At 33.9% G+C, this 22,692-nt stretch overlaps 1 pseudogene; it reads right to left on the reverse strand.

Annotated features, from left to right (window-relative positions):
• LOC149238010 (uncharacterized) overlaps positions 1-17,015 on the reverse strand; it is a 38,776-nt pseudogene extending 21,761 nt beyond the window's left edge.
• Positions 17,016-22,692: the final 5,677 nt, after the last annotated feature.

Raw genomic sequence — 22,692 nt, forward strand, 5'->3', positions numbered from 1 at the left:
AACGTAACAACTTTGGTCCGATAAGTCCATTGCATATTTGTGTTTGACATGGATACTACAAGAGGAAGATCACATTTATCTTTTATGTCACTTTTTAGAGTATAAACATCAATTCAAATTAACTTGGTTTGATTCAATAAGGCCACTGCGAGCTATGTGAAGAATGCATATTATTTCTTATATCATCTACATCATTTCAAAGTGTATCTATTTTAATTTGAAGTTGTAACCTAAACGATGTTAACATGGAATCCCAAGCACAATGCAAGGCCATACAGTGAGATTAATTAGTTCTTTAGCACATAAATCAAGATTTTTTGGTCTTCAAAAAATATTATAAATTGTTTTGATCAAAATATTATTCAATGCAATCCTAGGGAAAACCAGTTATACCAACATTTTAAAGAAGATCCAAGCACTGATTTTTGTGGAAAATGATACTGTGGTCAAGAAGTTGTCCTATAGTGAAATGATGGGCAATAATTTGTGGCCATCAAGGATTTCTATGGATAGATAAACTGAAAAATATGTGAGCTATGATAGGAAAGACACTAGAGTGTGCAATAAATGTGCTACTAGGAACTCAAGATGATATTTGAAGTCTATTTCACAAAATGATGAGTTGCAGTACAAGTAGACCTTCACCCAAAAGAATGGCACTCTTCCTGTCAAATTCTACCCACCTTTTGGCCTGAAAAGCTAAAACATATAGGAAACTCCCCAGACACAGTTCTATATTTTCCACAAAGAAATCCTTTTATGAACAAGTAATCACTATTTTTAACTCCATAATATTCAATAGTCCCAAGAAGAAATTGTTGAATTTGATGGACATACTAATGAAAGGAAAAACCACAAATTTGGCAACCCAAAATATTACAAAGGTAAATGGGGCTTTAGTGCACTGGTGTAGTCTTAGAGTGCTAAGCCATCCATTGAGGTTCTATTATTGGTGTGTTATACCCCAACAAATGACATGTCTTAATAAAGAGATGAGGTCAGGTCCAACTCCAACAATTTTGATATAATAGTTACCCCTCACACCTAGCTCCTAAGCCAAAGGACAATTTCCCCTCACACGTGGCTCCTATGCCAAAGGAACTATGTATTGTACACTTAAACTCTCCACCTTCTTAAAGTAGATTCCAAAAAATAAAAACTACAAAGCATTGAGACAACCTCTTCTATAAATTCCCAACTGGATTCAACGCATCCTCCCATCTCCAGCCAAGAAAACTATATCTCAACACCTTACTATTATTTATTATTATCTATAACTATTCCCAAAAATAATGGTTATTCATAAGGGCTCCGATATTATCTTTAAACCAAAAATATATCTATAATAATAGATAATAAGGAAACCTTAACACAACTCATAAAAAAATAAAAACCTTCATATGGGTAAACTTATCTATCCAGGTATTCTGAGTTGATCCATTCCACATACCTCGATGAATAGAGTCCTTTGTCTAAACCAATTATATGAATAAAATAAAAAACAATGAAGTAACTCTAGGAAGGATATGAATCAGTACTTACCCTTAACAAATCCATTTGCATTTCCAACTTTAGAAATAGCCTCACTTAACCCACAAAAACTGCTTGATGAAATCTGTGGTTTAGTACTTTTCTCAACTTTCTAAAAGAGATTTAGGCTCACAATTTTTTATCTTTCACCATGTGGTTTTTCATTGGTACTCATCATCTCAACTTCAATTTCATTACCATTGCATCTACTGAATCCCATAAAATCTCTTTCTATTCTGCTATCCATATATCCCCAAAATGATCTATCGACTTCAATGAGCTTTGATACCCAAAATCCTAGGGTGTCCTGAATAGGATATTGTGCTTCTCTGAATTAAAATTAATTCCTGTAGCTAAGGCCCTCTTCATTTCCCATTAAAACCATGTGGGTATTTCACACAGATTCTGTGAGCACCACAACTAGAGAATAAGTCACGGGAGGACCAATATTGATAAAAAAACAATGCCTAAAACAAAGTCTTTGAAGAAATTTGAGCACACCTTCCGAAATTGACACCCAACACAGGGAGAAAATCAACGGAGATGCCAAAACTACAACTGCAACAAATTGATGATCTCGTCCTTTTGAAAACTTCTCAAGGAACAATTTGTTCATTGACCATCAAGACACTTGTTTATTGGCAGGAAGCTCAATGATGAGGAGGATTGTTTATATAAATTTATACAGGCTAATCAAACTACAAACCCTGAGAACCTAGGACCCTAGCCTCGATTTCCAATAATGGTAGAGGGTGAAAGAACCCCTAACTAGTGCCATTCCTGAAAATCAGGGGTGATTGGAAGAAAATCCAACTTGAAAACCATGCTAATTGGGGATTGGAATGTTTATCGGCTTATTTTTTCATGGATAAATATTAATAATGATTTATTCTTAAAATATTTTTTGGGCTAACTATAGAAAATGAGTGTAATATAAAAAATTCGCCCCTATAAAACATAAAATCCCTTAATTTTCTCCCTTGGGCTAAGATTCACCTCTAAGATTTTCTATGATCTTAGTTAGTTGAAGGACCACCTCCCCATACCATAACCTCATTAGGGGCATGAATGGAACAATAATAAGGAAAATATTTCTCTAATACCACTAACTTGAATTATATTGAGAATGAAAAAAAATAGAGAAAAAGATTTAGAATAACATAAGGATATTGCAAAGAGCACAATAACATACTGAAACCCAAACTCCATTAAAGAATGAAAGAGTGAAAATACTATAATATGAAAAACAATAGAAACTTTTTATAATAGTGCTAGTTGGTATCCAAGGAAAGATTTCTTTGTGATACTCATACTCAAAAACCCATTCACAAGAAGTTGAAACCTTTTTAACATAAATTATAAAATCCTAAGAGGTAAAAACCCCAAAGTATAAAACCATAACCCTAGGAGATGATGTGTTTTTTCATACTATGGGATGACCAAAGTTTTGACAAGTAAAAGAATGCTAAGTTAGGATAAACAAACAATGTGAAGAGTCAAAAACACTTTGCTAAGGAAGAAAGATGTTTCTTTAGTGACATGAGGCATTAGATATGAATATATTGTGTAAGCATCCAAAGGCATCCAAGGAAGACTTTTTACTGTTTTATTATTTGGATGCCCTACCTTGATTTTAAAATACCTCACCTCCTACACAAGATTTTGGTCTTAAGGTCCAATCTCCTTCCATTATCCATGTAAATACCATCATAATTGAAATAAACCAATTAAAAATAAAATAAAATAAATAAATACCCTAACCTAAATTTAGCTTAATATAGGCTTATATTGTATTCTCCTTTGTCCAAGTTGAATCACAAATTATACTAGGTTGAAATGTTTTAAGGCTTCGCAAGGATAATGAGAGAATTTAATATATATTATGTCTTATATTGATTGCACAATATAACTCCTAAAAGGATTAATAATTATTCTGGTGATATGATATATTTAGATTTATTTCCCTTTTCGGATTACAAGATCAACTATGGAGGAATAATCATACATAAATGAATGCAAGATGAATGTCAAGTGAATCATGGATAATTGGGATTATGTTAATAATTATCCATGATAATTTAGTTGGAGGAATTAGTCTCATTTGATACTTTTGCATAGAATAATTTTGAATGGTAAATATGTTTAATTATAATGCAATGACATAGTATATCTCCTTATTAGAATAGAGGGAATCTTGATCCTTTCCCCTTTATTTTTGGTGGGTTAGTGTTATTCATTGCATGAAGGAAGGAAGATATCCAAATGAAATTTTCATCTTTTTACATGGTAAAAATTGGTGTGGAATTTGGGTTTATGATATAAAGCTATATCCATTCCATATTCATTAAATTTCATTAACAAAATGTATATTTATTTATTTATGTTTATAATTTTGTGTAATAAGTATTCTCCAGTTTGAAACTCTCACCAAGTGTAGATATTGTGGAATGGGGAAGATTAAGTCAATATGGAGGATGGTAAGTGTTAAACATACACTAGAAAACAGACTAAGTATGGGAGTGCAATTTAGATGACATGGAAATTCAGCACGAAAATTGAGAGCTTGATTATGAGCAGTGCAAATTAAATTACCTGAAAATGTAGAGGTAAGAAATTAGGGGAATTTTGAGGTCTAAAATGGGCCTCCAATGGAAAGTGATAAAATAATAATAAAAATAATAAAATAAGGGATTATTAATTTTTAAATAAAATGAAAGGAAATTACTTTCTTTATTGTATTTGCAACTTATCTCCCTATAGGTTTATTAAAATGTCAAGTGTAGAAAATTATTGGATACAAAATAAATTTCGCATCCAATGAGTACCTACTTTGCATACTTCTAGGCAGAACCACACCAAAAAAAATTGAAAATACATGAAAAAAAATGTGTCAACACATTTTTTTCATGTATTTTCAAATGTTTTTCAATGTGGCTCTACCCAAAAGTATGTAGAATGGGTTCTCATTGGACACAAAATTTAAATCTGCATGGAATGGTTGTCTACACTTGAAAATTTTAGTAAACGTATATGGAGATAGGCCAGAAATAACACTTTTTCATGTATTTTCAATTTCTTTCGACTCTACCTAGAAGTATGTAGAGCAAGTACTCATTAAATGTGGATTTTATTTCTGAATCCAGTAGTTGTATACAATTGATATTTGAGTAAATATATAAGGCGATAAGCCGAAATATAATTAAAGAAACAATTTTCTTCTTTTCCCTCCAAAATATTTATCCCTGAGGATGAAATCATCATCTTGTATACTATTGCTTCTTTTAAAGTTAATTTTGTTAATATATATTTTGTTTTGAATTTCATTTTTTATGCCAAAATTCCCCAAGTGGGTAAGTTTTGCAACTTCACATAAGGTGAGGCCATATTAAAATATTAATTGTTTTGGATGATAATCCAAATCTTTTGACTTTGATGTCATTAGTAAATAATAAAATTTATGGTGAATGAAGCGAAAAAAGTGGGTAATAAATTATTACTTATTTTTATTTTGAATTTGGCTCAATTGTTTAAAATAGCCATGAAATCATAAAATAATTAATATTTCGGGGGAAATGGTCCCACAAGGAATTTCTCCCACAATTGTAAATGATATTTTCAAAGATTTTACATAAAATATCTTGCTCAAACTAATATAAAAATAATAATGTTAAACTATGAAAAAGGTAAAAATCCTTGCAAATAAGTGACTAAAAAGGAATTAATTCATGAGGAAGATAAGGGATAACATTACAAGGTTCAGTGACTTTAGGCATTGACAAGGAAACAACCATGAGGTGACATGTGGCACTAGTTTCCGCATCATCTGCGACATGTTATATGTATAGGCATTCTGACATGATGCTAGTATAAAAATATTGTAATATCCATATCATATGGTCATAGATTCAGAATGGGGTAAATTTTACATTTTAAAAATTTCTTCATGAATAGAAGATGGTGAAGGCATCATAGTGTTGTTTGAAATGAGTGAAATAAAGTGAAAATCCTCATAAGTTTGGTTTGAAATTAGTGAAAGAAATTCAAAAGCCTCATAAGTGTAGTTTGAAATCAATGAAATCAGTGAAAATTTATAACTCCCACTTCCTTAAAGTGACTTAGGGGTTTGGGTGTGTTAAAGATCTAGAAGAGTTGTTAAAGAAATGATACATATGCGCAAGCATCTCACCATCGGGAGCACTAGTTCCTTTTGTGAAAAATAAGAACGAAATATTGAGGTCGTGTATTGACTTTAGATAACCAATGATGCCACGATAAATAATAAATGCCCTCTACCTAGAATTTATGATCTCTTTAATAAACTAAAAGGAACAAAGGTATTTTCAGAGATACACTTGAGATTAGGATATCACTAGGTTAGAATTAAGGATGAAAACATTTGTAAGAAAAATTTTAGAACAAAATATGGGTGTTATGAATTTGTAGTGGTGCCTTTTGGATTGACTAATGCACCATTTATATTTATGTTCTCAATGAATGACATATTCATAAAATATTTGAATATGTTTGTCATTATTTTCATGGATGGCATACTTGTCTATTCTAAGTTAGTGGAAGAACATAACATCACTTAATATTTGTGCTACAATGGGTAAGGGATCATAATGATATGCCATTCTAAGAAAGTGCCTTTTTTAAAAAGATAAGATTCACTATTTGGGACACATTATTCAAGGGAAGGGATATCAATGGATCCAGAAAAGATTGAAGCCATCACAATATGGCTAGCAATAAAGATATTTTCATAAATTAGATCCTTCATGGGACTTGCAAGTTATTATAGGAGATTTATTAAATGGTTTCTCGGGATTTCTCATGCCATAATTTCCTTACAAACTAATGGAACTAATATTTAATGGAAAACACAGTGTGAAAAAAAAATTCATATATTGAAAGAGTTACTTACTAGTGCACCTATTTTAGAAATTGTCGATCCAAATGAAATTTTGTGTATACATGTAAGGAAGGACTTGGTGGAGTTCTTACCTAAAATGGACATATAATTAGTTATGAATCCATTTGATATGAATTGGATATTATTTTTTATCTATCTATATGCTTTCAAAGTGGAAAAGATTGGAGGAACCATCTTGCAAAGTCATTCTAGCAATGGGTTTTTGTTTGGAGAATTGGGGTTTGTATGAAAGCATTACGTGTCTTGCAAGTTGATATACCTTGTTGACCACCATGGTACAAGAGGATGCCACATTATCCCCCCTTACTCATGCAAATGGGGCTAGCCACGGGTGCAATTTCAAGATGAATCTAGAAGGTCTAAAATTGTAACTCTATTTTAGGTTTGAGAAAGTTAAAACTTACCTCTAGTTTGTTATCGAGCTATATTAAATAACAAGCCACCAAAAGGACTAGGGATTCCATTTTTTTCTATTTATTTTGTTCCATAGTTGAGTAGAGTAATCAATATTTGGAAGTTAGAGAATATAAAATAGGAGGTTAAGGTTCTATGGTAGCCTTATTAGTCACCAGTCTCAGATAACTCCATAGAGAGTACCTCTTCCTTTGTACTTGCATATTTCCATACTAGGAAAAGAGAGTAGAAGCCTCACCTTCTAGTTGGATTTTCTCCCATATAGGTTTCCCAAGGTAAAATTTATGTCTATTTTGGATGGTGTGTGTGTGTATTTATCTGTGTTCTTTTTTTATCTAATTTAGGTTATTTTATTCATTAAAGAATAAAATCATCTATTAAAAATATTGATATCTAAAGGAAAATTAACTTTTATTGTATAAATTTAAGCTACTTTATCAGATCTATTGCGATGAATAGTTCTAGTGGAATATACACAAGAATTTATAAATATTTAAATGATTAAAGAAAATGTGATAAATTATTCGATACATATTTTGGAACTTACTTCCATAGTGCATGCATTGAAAATATGGTGTAATTAATTAATAGGGAATAAATTTGAATTGAGGATAGATCATAAGGTTTTGAAATATTTGTTTAAACAACTGAATTTAAATGTTAGACAAACAATATGGCTACAGTTTTTAAGTGAATATGACTTTGAAGTCAAAAATATCAAGGGGAGGAAGAATGAAGCTATGGATGCACTTAGCTAAAGAGTAAATTCCATGCATGTCACAACCATTAGTATACATGCATCAAATTTAAAGTGCAACAATTTAGAGATGGATATTGCAAACCTACATTATATACAAGTAAAAGAGGGATTATAATAGGAAGATGTAAATTAGAAATTTAGAGAGTATTAGATAAAGGAAAATGAAATACTTATGCATAAAAATAGAGTGTATGTTCCCAATTTTGAAGAATTTAGGAAGCTAGTGTTAAAGGAAATGCATAGTGTCCCATATGCAGGACATCTTAGTTACCAAAAAATAATTGTAGCAATAAGAACACAATACTATTGTCCAGGGATGAAAACATATGCAACTGATTATATTGTCAAGTGTATGGGTTTTCAAAGAGTTAAGGTTGAGCATAGACACCAAACATGTTTGCTACAATTGTTGCCAACTCCATAGTGGAAAAGGGAAGTGGTAACCATTGATTCTATTAGTAATTTAAGAAATGTGATTCAATGATGGTTTTGGTGGATAATTGAAAAAGGTTGGTCATTTTATTTCAGTAAAACTAAGTCAAAAGTAAACTAATATTGTCACAAAGTACACATGAATAAAATTTCTAAGTTGCATAGAATACCTTAAATAATTGTTTTAAACAAAGATCCAAAGTTTAATTCAAAGTTTTGGAGAGGATTGTTTAAATGGTTTGGTACAAATATGAATTTTAGTACAACATATCATATAGAATTATACGGGAAATCATAGAGAGACAACCAAGTGATTGAGGACATATTAAGAATATATGTGATGGATAAGCCATCCAAGTGAAAATATTATTTACATTTGATTGAGATCTCCTATAATAATGGGTATTAGGTATCATTGAAGATGAGCCTATTTGAAGCTCCATATGGTAGAAAATGTAATACTCTAGTGAGTTGGGACAATCCAATAGATGAAACAACAAATAAATACCTGGGTTAGAATTGCTCAAGGATATGGAAGAGAAAATGGTTAAATTAAGCACAATTTAAGGGTTTCTCAAGATATATAGAAAATTTATGTAGATAAGAATAGGAAATATAGGGAACTTAAAGTGGGAGAGCATGGATTTTAAAAAGTGAAGCCAAAGAAATGTTCCTTGAAGTTTGAAGTTGTACTAACCTAGTAGCTAGATTTTGTGGTCCATTTCAAATATATAGGACTAGTTGCTTACATTTTTGTATTTCCTACTTCCATGAATGTGCATAATGTGTTTCATGCATCTTTGTTGAAAACCAAGGTGCATGATCCTAATCATGTGATTGATTGGATTTTGATTCAAGTGGAGAGAGAACGATACTTCTAGGTGCAACCAATGTGTATAATGGATAACATGGTTACATTGCTATAAAACAAAGCCATCATGCGAGTGAAATTCCAATGGACTAGCTACAACATTGAATAATTGACATGGGAGCTAAAAGATGTAATGTGGGAGGCATACCCATAATATTTTTTGAATTTTCGATAAAATTTTGTATACTTGCATGATGATTTGTAATGAGGATGGTGAAAACATAAGGGGGAGAAAAACGTAATACCCCATTTTTATCCCTAAATGAATAATGTATGCTTGTACATGATGAAAGACCAAAGGCCCTAATAATATAATAGTTTTTTATGAAAGACCAAAGACCCTAATAATATAATAGTTTTTGGATATTATTAATAAAAATACATCATCCATTGTTGATGAACAAGGATAAGAGTTATAGGGGATGTGATTCCATGAGGGTGGGGTAGCTAGAGAGGATAGACTAAATTTTATCATATTTTGTTAATCTCATATTTAAATTAGTTGAGAAAAGGAGTGACATGATATTCTTATTTGGAATTCCACACAACACTTTGTGAGTATTCATATATTAACCCTATTTTTGGATGGTTAGGGGGATTCCTCATCCATTCTTTCTCTTTCATTCTAGTTCTTGCTTTCGAGAGACAAGAGTTATATAAGAGAGAGCGATTTCTATTTGGATATGTGTTAAGATTAGTTATTGTTAAGCATGTGAGGATTCTTGAGTGTGTGGATGCATTAGCATCATTGAGGAAACTTTTCATGGATGAGAATATTTGGATCTTCCAACATTGAGATTTCCTTACCAATGCACTAGAGCCCTAGAAGAAAATGGAATAACCTCAGGGACTACATTATGAAGAAGTGAATTCCTTTCCTTGGTTTGTGTAGGCTGAAGGGGAAAGAGAACGAGAAGTTGAAATGGCTATGTGACTACTTGAGTAAGCTATGATAACATGGGATCTTTTTGTGGCTCTGTAAGCTAGGATAGCATGATATTTATGACTACTTGTGTGAGAGTAAAAGTTAGCCTAGTCTCTTGTCCTTATGGATTCATAGGCTCAGATGGGGGGTTCCCTATTGTTGAGAGATTTCTAGTAAAGTAAATGGTGAGGTAGAATGTTTGATTTCTATAACCAAACATTGAAACCTATTAAAAAAAATAAGTGTTCTCTATTAATCGTATTCATACTCTATTCACCATACCCTTTCCTACTATTATTTTTAATTATATTTGTTAATGTTATGCATTATGTCATGAATAACGTATTTCATGGTTAATGCACATATTCTTGATGGTTTGCATGAGTTTCTTTTTTGCAACATATTTCTTGATTCATGTACATCATATTACAGCTTGTAAATTAGTTCAGTAACATGAGTTCTTGATGTACCCTATGATTTGGGTAGGATAAATTGGTATTAGAGATGACGTTTTACCATGACATGAATCAAACCATATATGGATTTGTTTCCTTGATGCACAAAATTTAAAGTCAAAAAAATGAAATGAAATAACTATGGAGGTACCTTGACTATTATTGAATGGACACTACTCAAGGATTTTCTAGGGAGCTTGAAAAACTATTGTGTGCAAGAAATTTGAAAATACAAGCTCTTCTTTAGCATATTATCTCAAAAATAAAATACATATAAAGGAATTTTGAGTTCTCTATCAATATTGATTTCTTAACAATAATCACTAGCCTTTTAGGGATAGCCCCTAACTTCTACTTATGTTAAGAGGTTATATCAATCAACCCTTCTATAACAACCTTGCCTTTTTACCCCTATTTTTGTATGTGTGATCATAAATATGAAAGCCAACATGGAAGCCATGACTCGATGGGATAAATATTATGAATAATTAAAGTATTAAATTATTTTCTTGAAAATTAATTAAATGCCTTCCTGGAGGGAGGGACACACGAATCCAAGTTTGGGGAAGAGTAGAGAAGTGGAGGAGAGAGCCCCTCACCCTCGAAGATGGAGGAGGTGACACAACCAACAATGAAAAATTTTAATGATGGAAATAATCTGAAAGTTTATCAAAATTGGCAAATCTCAATAGTCCTTTATATGAAAACCATAAAATTTGTGTTGATATGTTTGTAAAAGTATTCAAAATTATAATGATCTTGTATATAGTCTCTATAAAATTTTGGAATTTTGAAGGTAAAATAATTTTATATTATAAAATTTGCACGAATCATTTAAAAAAATGGAAATTGTTGAATCTTTCTTTTGGAAAACTCATGGAAAATTAGCCCACCTGTGAATATTAGCCCCTAAAATTTTCCTTGCAACCTATCAAACCTCCACTAAAAATAATGTAAAAGATGGCATGGGAGAGTGGAGAAGTAGAGGATGATGCCCCTGACCCTTGAATATGGAGGAAGTGGCACAACCAATTAAACCACTTCCTGACATATAGTAAGAAATGTGATTAGACAGTGGTGGGAAGTGCCCATAGTATTATTTCCCTTCGAAAGGTAGAAAAAGGGGTCAACACTCTCTTAGATAAATGAAGAGATCCAAGGAAGGAAATAGAAAGAAAAAGAGAGACATCATCCAAAGTTGAGAAAACAACAATGAAGGAGGACACAATAGAAGTAGAACTTGGTCCGAGAGAGAATTCCTTAAAAGTTGGGGATGGAGTGCATAAAGTAGAGATGGAGTTTGTGGTTGAGCCATATGCTCAGATATTATGAGTTGAAGCTTAATCCTAGAAGAGTTCATGAAAGAAAATCCCCTCATTTAAAGGAGAAATAAAGAAGGTTGAAGAGGCAGAATCATGACTGTTGGGATTAATGAAATACTTCAAAGTCCATGACTACTATGAAAACATGAAGGCTAGGGTAGCCATTTTTATTTTGAAATTCAAAACTAGTATATGGTGGGAAAATTTGAGAAATTTTAATGAAATTATAGAAAACAAACTATGATGGAGAAAATTTTAAAAATATTTCTATGAAGAGTACCTGTGTGAGAGGTACTATGATAACAAAGTTAAGGAGATCCATGAACATAAGCTAGGGAAGCTTACCTTGGATGCTTATACCAATAGAATTTTGGAGTTGTTATGGTATGTCCCATATATCGAGGACAAGAAGGTGAGGATATAGAGATACACCAGTAGGCTATTGTAGTCCTAGCAAAATAGGATTGAGTTTGATGAGCTAAGGACGTTATAGGAAACCATTTGAAAGGATAAGTATTGATATGATCAGTCCAAACATAGGTTGAATTCTAAGCAGACTGGAAGAAGAAGGATAGAAATGGTTTCAAAGGAAAAGGGCCAAAATCCCTAAGACACAAGCAAGGAGGGAAATATGTTAAGTTCACCATGTTAGATGTGGAGCCTGATTATCTTCATGATTCAGAGGTCTTGTTTCAGTCATGTTTGGATCCCAATCCCTGATGGGGGGGGTCTTTCCCCCCCACTATTGCAATCTTGGGGGTCTCGGGGGGGGGACTGCATGTTTGGAGCCCCCTGCCCCGGTGGGGGTTCGGTGGAAACACCGCTGAAGCTAAAAAGAAATGACAAATTTCCTTGTAAAATATTGTAATTTCATAATCAATCTCGGTCATTCATTAGGCAGATGATATTAGAATAGAAGTTATGTTATAAGGTTTTTTTCCCTAGAAGGAAACACTCGGTTTATATGAGGGAATTGTATTGCGACTGTGGATTATTATTTTGAGTGAGAAAGAGAGAAGATATTGTGTAAGAGTGAAGAGGAAATTACAATGGATATATTTTAGGTTGTATATCTTCATTTTGCTAGATAATATAAAAGGAAGGATTGGTTGTTTCTCCATGGACATGGTCCAAATTGGGTGAACCATGTATATCTGTGTCTCTCTTGTTCTATGCATTTCTATATTTATGTTTCCAAAATATTTTTTGTATTTCATTGCTCTTTTAACTAGTTTCTAACAATTGTTATCAGAGCCGAAGGTTTATTTTTCTGATAAACTCATAAGAGAGAAGGGTTTCTAGTTCGAGTCGGAGCAATGGAAGAAGATGGAAGGTTTAGCATCTAGAAATTTAACATCCAAAACTACCAGCTGTGGAAGTGTTGAAGCCTTGAAATTCATTGTGACAACATGGGGGATAACCACCCGGTCCGGACCTTAAAATCATCTCCCTTTCCATTTAGTATAATGGCTGTGACTGGGGATAATTGGACCAGTTTCCCAAATAGGATTGATTTGATAATGTTGTTGGGATGATTTAAGATATAACAGATAATGATTCAACTAAGTATAATCTAATCTAAATAATCAACACATGCATATATCTTAATCTAACATTATCTGACTATAAATATACCCGGGAATAAACTAAAAATATGTGATCTACAGAGATGTCTCAAAGCAATTGGTAATAAAGATCATTCAACTACCAAAAGAAATAAAATTGTTCAAGATAATTGTTTTGGATAAATAGTTAGAAAAAACAATTGAGAAAACTATATGGCATATAATAATTGTTTACGTATTCAATACATAATCAGAGCTAAAACATCATACAAAAGTGCAATAATGAAGAACTATAACTCGTATTTTCATACATAAGATAATCAAAGAAAGAATATTGCTAATGCATAAATAAAACACGATCATATGATAAAAGTACCATATATGAAAGGTCCTACTCACGGGTTCAAAAATATTGATCCAATTTCATCTAATCAAATACACTCCAAGAGTATAGAAGTGTAATTTTAGTAGAGCATGTTCGATATTCAAAGAAAAATAGATCTTGTTCCAATAATTTCATCAAAACCCCCCCAAGAATATCGAATTGTAATGTCTTGAAAAGTGTTTTTGATAAAATTATGGACACCTCTCTAAATGCATGAGAGGGGTTTAAATACTAAAATACATGCCTCAAAAATAGATTATTACAAAAAAAGTTGTGGAGGTTTCAAACAACCTTCCTCAGAGCAAGCAAAAATAAAACTAAAAATTTAATTAAACTTTTGATAAGCTCCTTTCAACTTGGACTATCTTAGTAGACTAACTTGATCTTTGAGATTGCAAATGTCGATCATCAGTTTGAGCTGAGCCAGTTGGTCGATTGTGGATTTTAACGGTCCTGCAAATATGGCATCTGATAGCGCTGTCACAATTTTTTGTGTAGAGGTAGTTAAACATCGCAGAGTCATCCACTTGCTATGTGGTTTTACCAAATACTGCCAGTATGTCTCCTAATCCAGTTTGGTCAGATGTTTAATTGCTTCCTCCTTGGTCTGAGCTTTATGCTTCCACTATTGTTCCAATTGTTTGATATCTACGAGAGAACCTAGTATGCACTCTTTGACAAGGTTGGCACTGTGGAGGTTTTCATTAATGGATTCAATTATACTTCTTGTTGCACCTGTTGTTGTCACTATAGCCCTTTATGCTTGCTTTAACCGTGTATCCCAATCTGTAAATAGAATGTCTCTCTGGGATTCTTCTATTTTTGGTAGATCAGCCTTTCTTCCCTCATCAAACTCCTGCCAGGTAATAAATTCAGAAATCGTTTATGGATTTCTTCATATTCAAACCTCATATCAATCACTTGGTTTGTCAATTTATCACTTGTCTCACAATAAGGATTGATTTGTGAGATTTTCTGGCAGAACATTTCTTGTTGCTATATTAATAGGGAATTTAGCTTGATTGATTCTTTGATGAACTCATCTATTTGACGGTTATCTTTAAATCTATCCACCATGGCCTACATTTGGCGAATATACGAGTCCTTTTCTAGTATGCTTACTTGGTTTTGTAACCTCATTTTCTTGAATTCCCTCTGAAGATCAGCTACCTTCTATTCTACTTTCTGATTGGCTCTTTCTATTCTAATGGTTGTTCAATCAAAATAATTCTCTGTTCTTTTTATTTTAGTAGCAGTCGGACTTTCGTTGCTTTATCAATGGTTGTTGTGGCATAAGATCCTGCAAACTGCGACAATTTCGTAAGGTTTTCTGATGGGTCAACAGGAGTATCTTTCCACACAACATCCATGGATTCATTCTCTAGAGTTGCAACAGACGTGGTGTCTAATTTCCTCTTCTTTCATTGTCTTTTTACTACAGCCTTATGAGTAGGACTGTAGAATACATCTAATGGAGTTATCTCTTTAATTCTGAAGACAATTTTAGAAGTGGGAAAAGTCAGAATAACCTCAATATCTTGAGTGCTTGTAGCCCCTTGCTCTATTGTCTTTGGATTTTCTTTGTGATGAGTTTGTTTGGGGGTCTGAAATTCAGATGTTTCCTCAAAATTTGTGCCTCTTTGGAGCTTCTTATTGAATTGCTCCCATTCCTTGTCTATGTCAATGACTGGAATATTCCCTCTTTGAGCTGAAGTGGAACCGACATCTGTCTGTTTCTTAGCCAAGGCCTATTCATCCATTTCCTAAGTATTTCCTTTTGGTGTCTTTCTCAGAATCTTTATTAGGATTTCCTTCTCCATTCTGAGATTGTTGTTTTTATTGTTCCGACTCGTGAGTTGATTTCTCTTGTGTTTCCTTATAAGAATTTTCCTTTGAACTTCCCTCCATGCTCATGTTAGGAGTCGGTTCTCTTACTGGTTCAATTTGTAATAGGTCCAATTGGACCTTTAACAATATTTTATTCCTATATACATGAAAAGGATTAATATCATTTGGGCTTAACTGAAATGATTCCAAATGTAGAACCTGTGTGAATGTTTCGGCTCCTTAAAAGATGTCATCAAAGGCATTATCTTCATGAGTGAACTATTTGACTTTAACCATAGTGGTAAAGTCTTTAACAACTTAATTTGAGTCATATTGTCACCCTGGAACTATGGCCAATTTTAGAGACATAATAATCTCTAATTATTTTACTGTGTTCCCATAGTCATGTAGCGCGAAAGTGCCACATTGTAATGGGAAGGCTAGCCAAATGGCTTTCTTTTGTTCCCTCAGGGATTTGGTTAAACCAGCCTCCCCTATTTTCTGGTAAGATATCTCTCTAGCCAATAACTTGTTTAGAGCATAATATGGGAGGACATGTGGATCAGTAATGCTCCAAAAAACTCTGATATAAGTGAATGTTTCTTCACTGAACCATCTTGCGACTGAAAATATGTCAATATTGGCTTCTTCAAAAATACTGGGGGCTGTTCTATCAAAAATGGTTTTATGGATAGGCAACATAATACCTTGGCAGGTTTTGTAAAAATGGGCATTGAATTTGGATTCCCACAAGATTTTATGGTGTACATGGATGGGGAGAGGGTTCTCTACAGTCCACTTCCAACCCATGTTCGGAAATTGAGAAAAGAAACAAATGGCATCCATTACATAACCACTCATATAAAAAGGGGGAATATCTCTTGAGGAAATATTTCTCTTTTGGCTATATTCCCTAATATCCATAGCTAAATTTTTTGATAAAATCTCACTCCAGTTCATAATCATCACGTTAACTGCTACATCAATTAATGGAAGCAACTCTATGGAAAATTTTGTACTATCATCTTTACCAAATAACATACACATCATCGTAGCTATGAAATTATGTGGGGACGAGAGGGATGCAATTGGATACATACTAGATTTCTCCTGTTTGAATTTGCTTGAGCCTGACCTCCAGGTTTGTGTAACATCCAACGGGTCCTCGTTCTCTTTGGCAAAATGCTCCAGGAAATCTTTGTCATAGAGCTTTTGAGGCTCTGGTAGATGGTACATCTGGTGCAAGTTGTCTGGTGTGAAAGACCCCATGACCTCATGTCTCCCATTCTTGAAAGTTTTGTCTGAGATATTCACATTATCAATCACCCATTTTACCATATCTATGTATGGTAATATCTTAGGTCTTGCTGCTATTCTATGTAAAAATGAACATGCTGCCTCAAAGTAGGAAGCGTCAAATGATTCTTTTGCATCAATTGTTGCCTTCATTTCCAGTGGCCTGGGTTTCTCTTCTTCCAGTAGGTTATACATAGCTTCCCATGATGTGGTTCCTTTGTCTTTGTTGCAGGTGGTATCAGAGAAGAGTGGCTTCATGTCTGACTTCTCAGACGCAGTAGATTTTCCCTTCTTTGCCATCTTCTCAAACGTTGTTTCCTTCGGAGGTTCCCTGAAATTGAGAAATGGATATTATCGGATAAACACAACGTGAAAATGACAATGAAAATTCAATGATATTGTTAATTCTGAAAGGTGACAAGGAAGAATCTTTATTTAAAAATGCATATGAAAGATATCAAATCACGTCGAGCCGTTTTAAACATAAATTGCATTAAAACTTATTAAATACGCACCAATATCTTTTATTATGGCCTTTATTATTCATTTAAGTCATCACATTGCAAACGTGTAAGGAAAAAAATTTAAGTTGATGAGTTTTAAAGTGCAAAATTCCGATTATGCGATTGCGATAAAGATTATCACAATATCGCAACATCGCACTTTAGGTTATGCGTTATATGGAAGAACTAGTTATCTCTGACAATTTTTTGAAACTTCTAAAACTTCCAAAATAGTGATAGTTCATAAAATAGGAATCACATGAAATTTAAGATAAGTAACATTTCTCTGAATAAGAAAAAAAATTCACCTAATTATCAGCCACCTGATATTATCTTCAAAATGAAAATTCCTTTGTCTACATCAATCTTTACTTGGTTTAAAGATGAAGCAGGGGGCTCTTGCAGATTAGCTTTTAGATAGACTCATTTGTCACAAGTGCAGCCTCTGTTGCCAGCATGTATCAATAGCCTCGACAGGGTTACCTTTTAGCCATCAATGATTCGATATCACATCCAAATACGAGTGCAATTTTTAAAGATAAATTTAGACTCGTATACTTATTCTCTTATCTTTCTCTTTTAAATAGTTTATTTTTCTTCTAAAAAATTTCCTTTTTCCTACTTAAAAGTCATTATCTTGGTTTGGTGGCCAAAAATTGACAATGCCATTCACTGGTTGTAATTGAACTGAACAAGCTAGCTCATTATGAGACCCGTTGTCTTTTGATTAAAATAATCTCAAGCCATTCCATGTTTTTATATGCAGTATTGGTAATGTTAGTTTATTATTTCCCTATGAACATGGTAAAACAGCTTTTGATGAGACCTCTTATCTTTTAAGTTTTAGTATATTTTAGAATTACACTCTAAAAAGAGAAAATTTTACTAATGGGGAGAATCATTGACTCCTTAAGATTTTCTAGATGACAATTATAGAGTTAAAGGTGCTTATCTGTAGAGAGTCTTTTCTTTGTTAAAGATACTTTTCTTGACTGATAATAGAACAAAGGTTTCTTTATAAGTTGGGGTTTAAAAAAGGATAAATGATTTTGGTGGAAAACAAGAAAATTTCAGAGAAATATAACTGAGCTTATTTCTCAAATGTCATAATTATCTTCTTTACAATATCTACTTATACAAGCGAAACATCAAAATATAATAGATGTTTTTTATTGAAAGGCTAAGAATAAATGTTATTTAACTTTTATTTTCCTAGGAAAAGTAAAGGCAATAGTGTACAAGGGATAGAAGAGGTTATCTTCTATGAAAAATATTTCTTCAAAATCTTCCCATTCATAGAAAAAGAATCTCTCTTGCCTGATATATCTTGCAATAGAAACGTTGATGGGCCAATTTGTTCTACAATCTGAAATGGGCAAAGCCACATTCTTTGGAATTTGGTATGCTTACCTTTTTCCTCATGTGCTTTATCCCACTTCAGTATAAGGTCTCCAAGTTGAAAAGATTTAGGACTTACAGAATTTGCATCAAATGAAGATTTGACTAATTGTTGATGATGTGCATGTATGATCATGGCTTTATCTCTTTCTTCTTCGAGTTTGAGGATTTGCGATTGCCTTAATTGCATGGAAGAGGAATGATCTTCTTCAATAAATTGAACCAGGGCTAGAGAGGGAATAGCTACATTTGTAGGAGGAACAACCTCTTTCCCATAGACCAAATTAAAAGGAGAAGTTCCTATTGAGGCCTTTTGTGTTATTCGATCTACCCATAGAGCAAATGTTAAAGATCTATGCCAACTTTTTTTGACTTTCATCAATAGCTTGTTTGGTTATCCTTATGAGATTTTTATTCGTTGATTTTGCTAAACCATTTCCTTGAGGACAATAATTAGCATCAAATTTAAGATTGAAACCTCTTTTAAGAGAAATTTTTTCATAGCATTGCCTATGAAATAGGTTGCATTGTCAAACATGAGAGCAGTTGGTAGGCCAAATATGGTAATAATAAATTGATCAATAAATTCAATGATGCTTTTAGAATTGGCTACCCTGAGTGGAATTGATTCCACCCACTTAGTGAAGTAATCAGTTGTTGTAATGATATATCTATGCTGCTTTGAAGAGTGAGGAATGACCTCACCTATTACGTCCAGTCCCCATTGTCAAATGGTTGCTCAATGTTGACTAGTTGTAATGATAATGCAAGATTCCTTTGTTTTCCAACATTTGTTTGACAAATTTTTCATTTCCTTACATATTCGTGTGCATCTTTGAATAAGGTTGGCCAATAATAGCCGACATGTAGGATTTTATGCGTTGTTGTGTCTCCTCCAAAATGTCCAGCAGCTGGTCCATCATGGAGTTCCTGCAAAACTTTTCCTGCCTCATATTTTTCAAGGTACCTAAGTAGAACAAAATCATAATTCTTCCTAAACAAAACATCATTGATGATCTCATATTTCTTAGATTTTAATCTCAAAGCCCTTTTTATTTTGTAATTGAGCTGCATAGGAGCATATCCATTTTTCAAATAAAAGATGATATCAACATATTTACATTCAGTAACATTGAGGCTTACCTCACATATTTGTATATCATCACCTGAATCTTTTGGTGATGGTAGTGTTATGACCTGGATTGAACCTCAAGTTGGAGGAAGGCAATGCTAGGGTAACCATAAACCACGCTTAGACAAGTAGCTAGCCCTACCAGGCCAGGAGAGGGCTCTCTCCATAAGGATCTTAGCCGAGATGACTGGATCAAGAAAATGATATTAGGCTAGGTATAGTAGCACAAGGTTTGATTTGGTTTTGAAGGGTTTTACTGGATTAGGAGGAGCCAAATAGTTAGGGCAAGGAAATTAGGTCACAATTGCAGGGTTTTGATGGGGCAAGGTAGGCACAAGGCTCAATACTCTAGGGTTTGATGGGTGAGGTGATTCAAGACATGTGAGGAGCTAGAAAGAGCATGTAAGCAACATGGATCCTTCCTAAGTTGAAGAAAACATGGACTGTGAATATTTTCCCAAAACAGAGCATAAATATTATGGGTTCTGCCTATCAACATGAAAACATCCACTTAAAGAGTATGAAATGATGAAATGGAGTCAACAATACATTTTAACACATGGAAAAACTGAATTGAACATCATACCACATGGATCACAAAGAAATAACTGCAACTTTTCATTAATCTCTTGCTAAAACTAATACAAAATGATGTCTACTCAAAGCACAAGCATCCAGCTGAGTCCAACCTTTTAAAATGAGAAAGAAGAAGAAGATATAGACATTGATTCAACCTCCTCCATCCTCAAGTGTTGAATCCCTAATATGAGGAGCTAATCTAAGAAAAATTCATCAAGAAACTGGAATCTAGGCATCCTAACAACTTGCCTCTAAAAGTGAGGAAACTAATTCATTTGTCGTCAAGATGACTTTTAATCTAATGAATCTACATTATAGTACTTATTATCCATCATATTTACATTCCTAGTCATCATTTACATTGGTAAAAACCATCTATGAGAGGAAACCCAAAATTACAGTCAAGGCACAGTGAAATGGACACTCAGCATAATTTTTTTCCTATGCGAAGTGCCCAAGCTCTATGTGCAACACTTTTTGCAGGGCCATTTTGGAGGACTTCCCTTTGTCCAAACTGGGCCTAAAATAGCTTTTTGGAAATATATTCAGGTCTACTTTCTGGAACATCTTGAATTTTTTCATTTGGAGTTCATTTGACCCCTCAAAAACGGATTCTCCCGGGACTGCTTCTGTGGCTCAAAAAGAGCACAGAAAGGTCATTTTTTGGGTGTTTTTTAACCTTTTGGTTGACCAGTTTTTCTCCAAAAGCTTATCAAATGCACATGGTGCATGTAATCATCATTATGAATCCAAAAATTCTGACCATTTTCTCATTGGATACCCCTAGGAAAAGCGCAGCGCCAGTGGCATTGCGCATAGAGCCAAAATTTCTGTGTCAAAAACTACTAAATTATTCAAAAATGCAAAAATTCTCAAAATTGCTCAGGATTTGTGCGAGACCACCACCACCAAGTGTCTAGGTCAAGAAAGGAAGCTTTAGAAAGAAACCTAAGCCTATCACCCTCCTTTTTGCCTTTGAGTGCTTGTTTTAGCCTTGTCTTCATTTGCTTGACTCTTATGTTACAATTCTTGTTCCGAGTCTTTTTCTCTGTCCCTGTTCATCATCCGGCTATACATAATCTCCATAGGCCTTATCAAGATGAAACTTGGCCTTCTCATCCTCCCTCTTTGCCTTGATGTACTTGGTTTGCATCAATTCTTGCTTGACCTCTAGCTGCTTGTTCTCTTGCTCATAAAAGGGGATGATATTTGGCCCTTTGTAGACTGGTCTCAAGCTTCCTGATTTTAGCATCCTTTGCTTTCATGTCAGCCTAAGTGATTTTATCTTTCTCCTCATAATCTTTATCCTCTTTATCCATGTTTTTGAGTTTGAAGCTTTAGAAACCCTAGAGAAGGTAATCAGGAAGTGGGAGTTATGGTGGATAGGGATAGGGGAAGGGGAGAGGAGTTTGAGTGATGTAGGATGAGATATGTATGATGTGAGAGTGAGAAGGATGGGGTATTTTTTAATAGGGACTATTTAGTAAATAGGGGTTTAAGGATTTTTTGGGGGGGATAAGGGTATAGCGGATAGGTGGAGAGATTTGACAAGAGAATGTGGGAATAAGGGATACAGTAAGTAGGGAGGGTTTTTAGACAACCTAGGGTTTAAAAAATTTAATAGAAAACCAACTTAAAAATCTTGAAATGAGTGCCGGGAGGATAGTTCAAGAAGTGTACTTACTTGTTTAGAGGTTCTAGGTGGAAAAAGAGCAATTTTGATGGTTGATAGGGTGGTTTTGGTGCTTGCTAGCCCTATGCGCAGCACCTTGTACAGCTGCACAGCGCTCCGGCTCTATACGCAGTGCCGTGCAAAAATGCACTGGAAAACAGGCCCTATGTGTAGCACCTTGTACAGGTGCATAATGCTCCAGCTCTATGCGCAGTTCCATGCAAAAATGCACTGGAAAACAGGCTCTATGCGTAGCGCTCTATCTCTATGTGCAGCACTCCCTGCTCTATGCGTAGCGCCTCCTGCTCTATGTATAATGCCTTGTTGCAGGCCACCTTTTGAGGCTTTTCCGGTGTCCAAATTGTGCCCATGATAGCTCGTTTGAAAGGTACATCTCTTGGCTACACAATGGACATATCAAGAACTGAAAATGATCAATGATATCCCTTAAAAGTCAATTCTCCCAAGACTGGTCAAAACGTGGAGAATGAGGGTGCAAAAATGAAGTGCTCTCTTGCAGGAAATTTTTGGAGGTCTTCCTCAACTCCAAATTGAGTGCATGATAGCTCATTGGAAAGCTATGTTTGTCTAGTTATCATTTGACTCATCAATAAAGTCATTTGGAGACTCTAGATAGAAGAAAAAAGTTATTTTTCCAAAGTCACACGAGAAGTGCAACAACTCTCTTGTAGA

This window comes from Pinus tabuliformis, chromosome 8 (assembly GCF_031772625.1).
Source record: "Pinus tabuliformis cultivar Carrire ecotype Pingquan chromosome 8, CPIR1, whole genome shotgun sequence".
Classification (NCBI taxonomy): Eukaryota; Viridiplantae; Streptophyta; class Pinopsida; order Pinales; family Pinaceae; genus Pinus; species Pinus tabuliformis.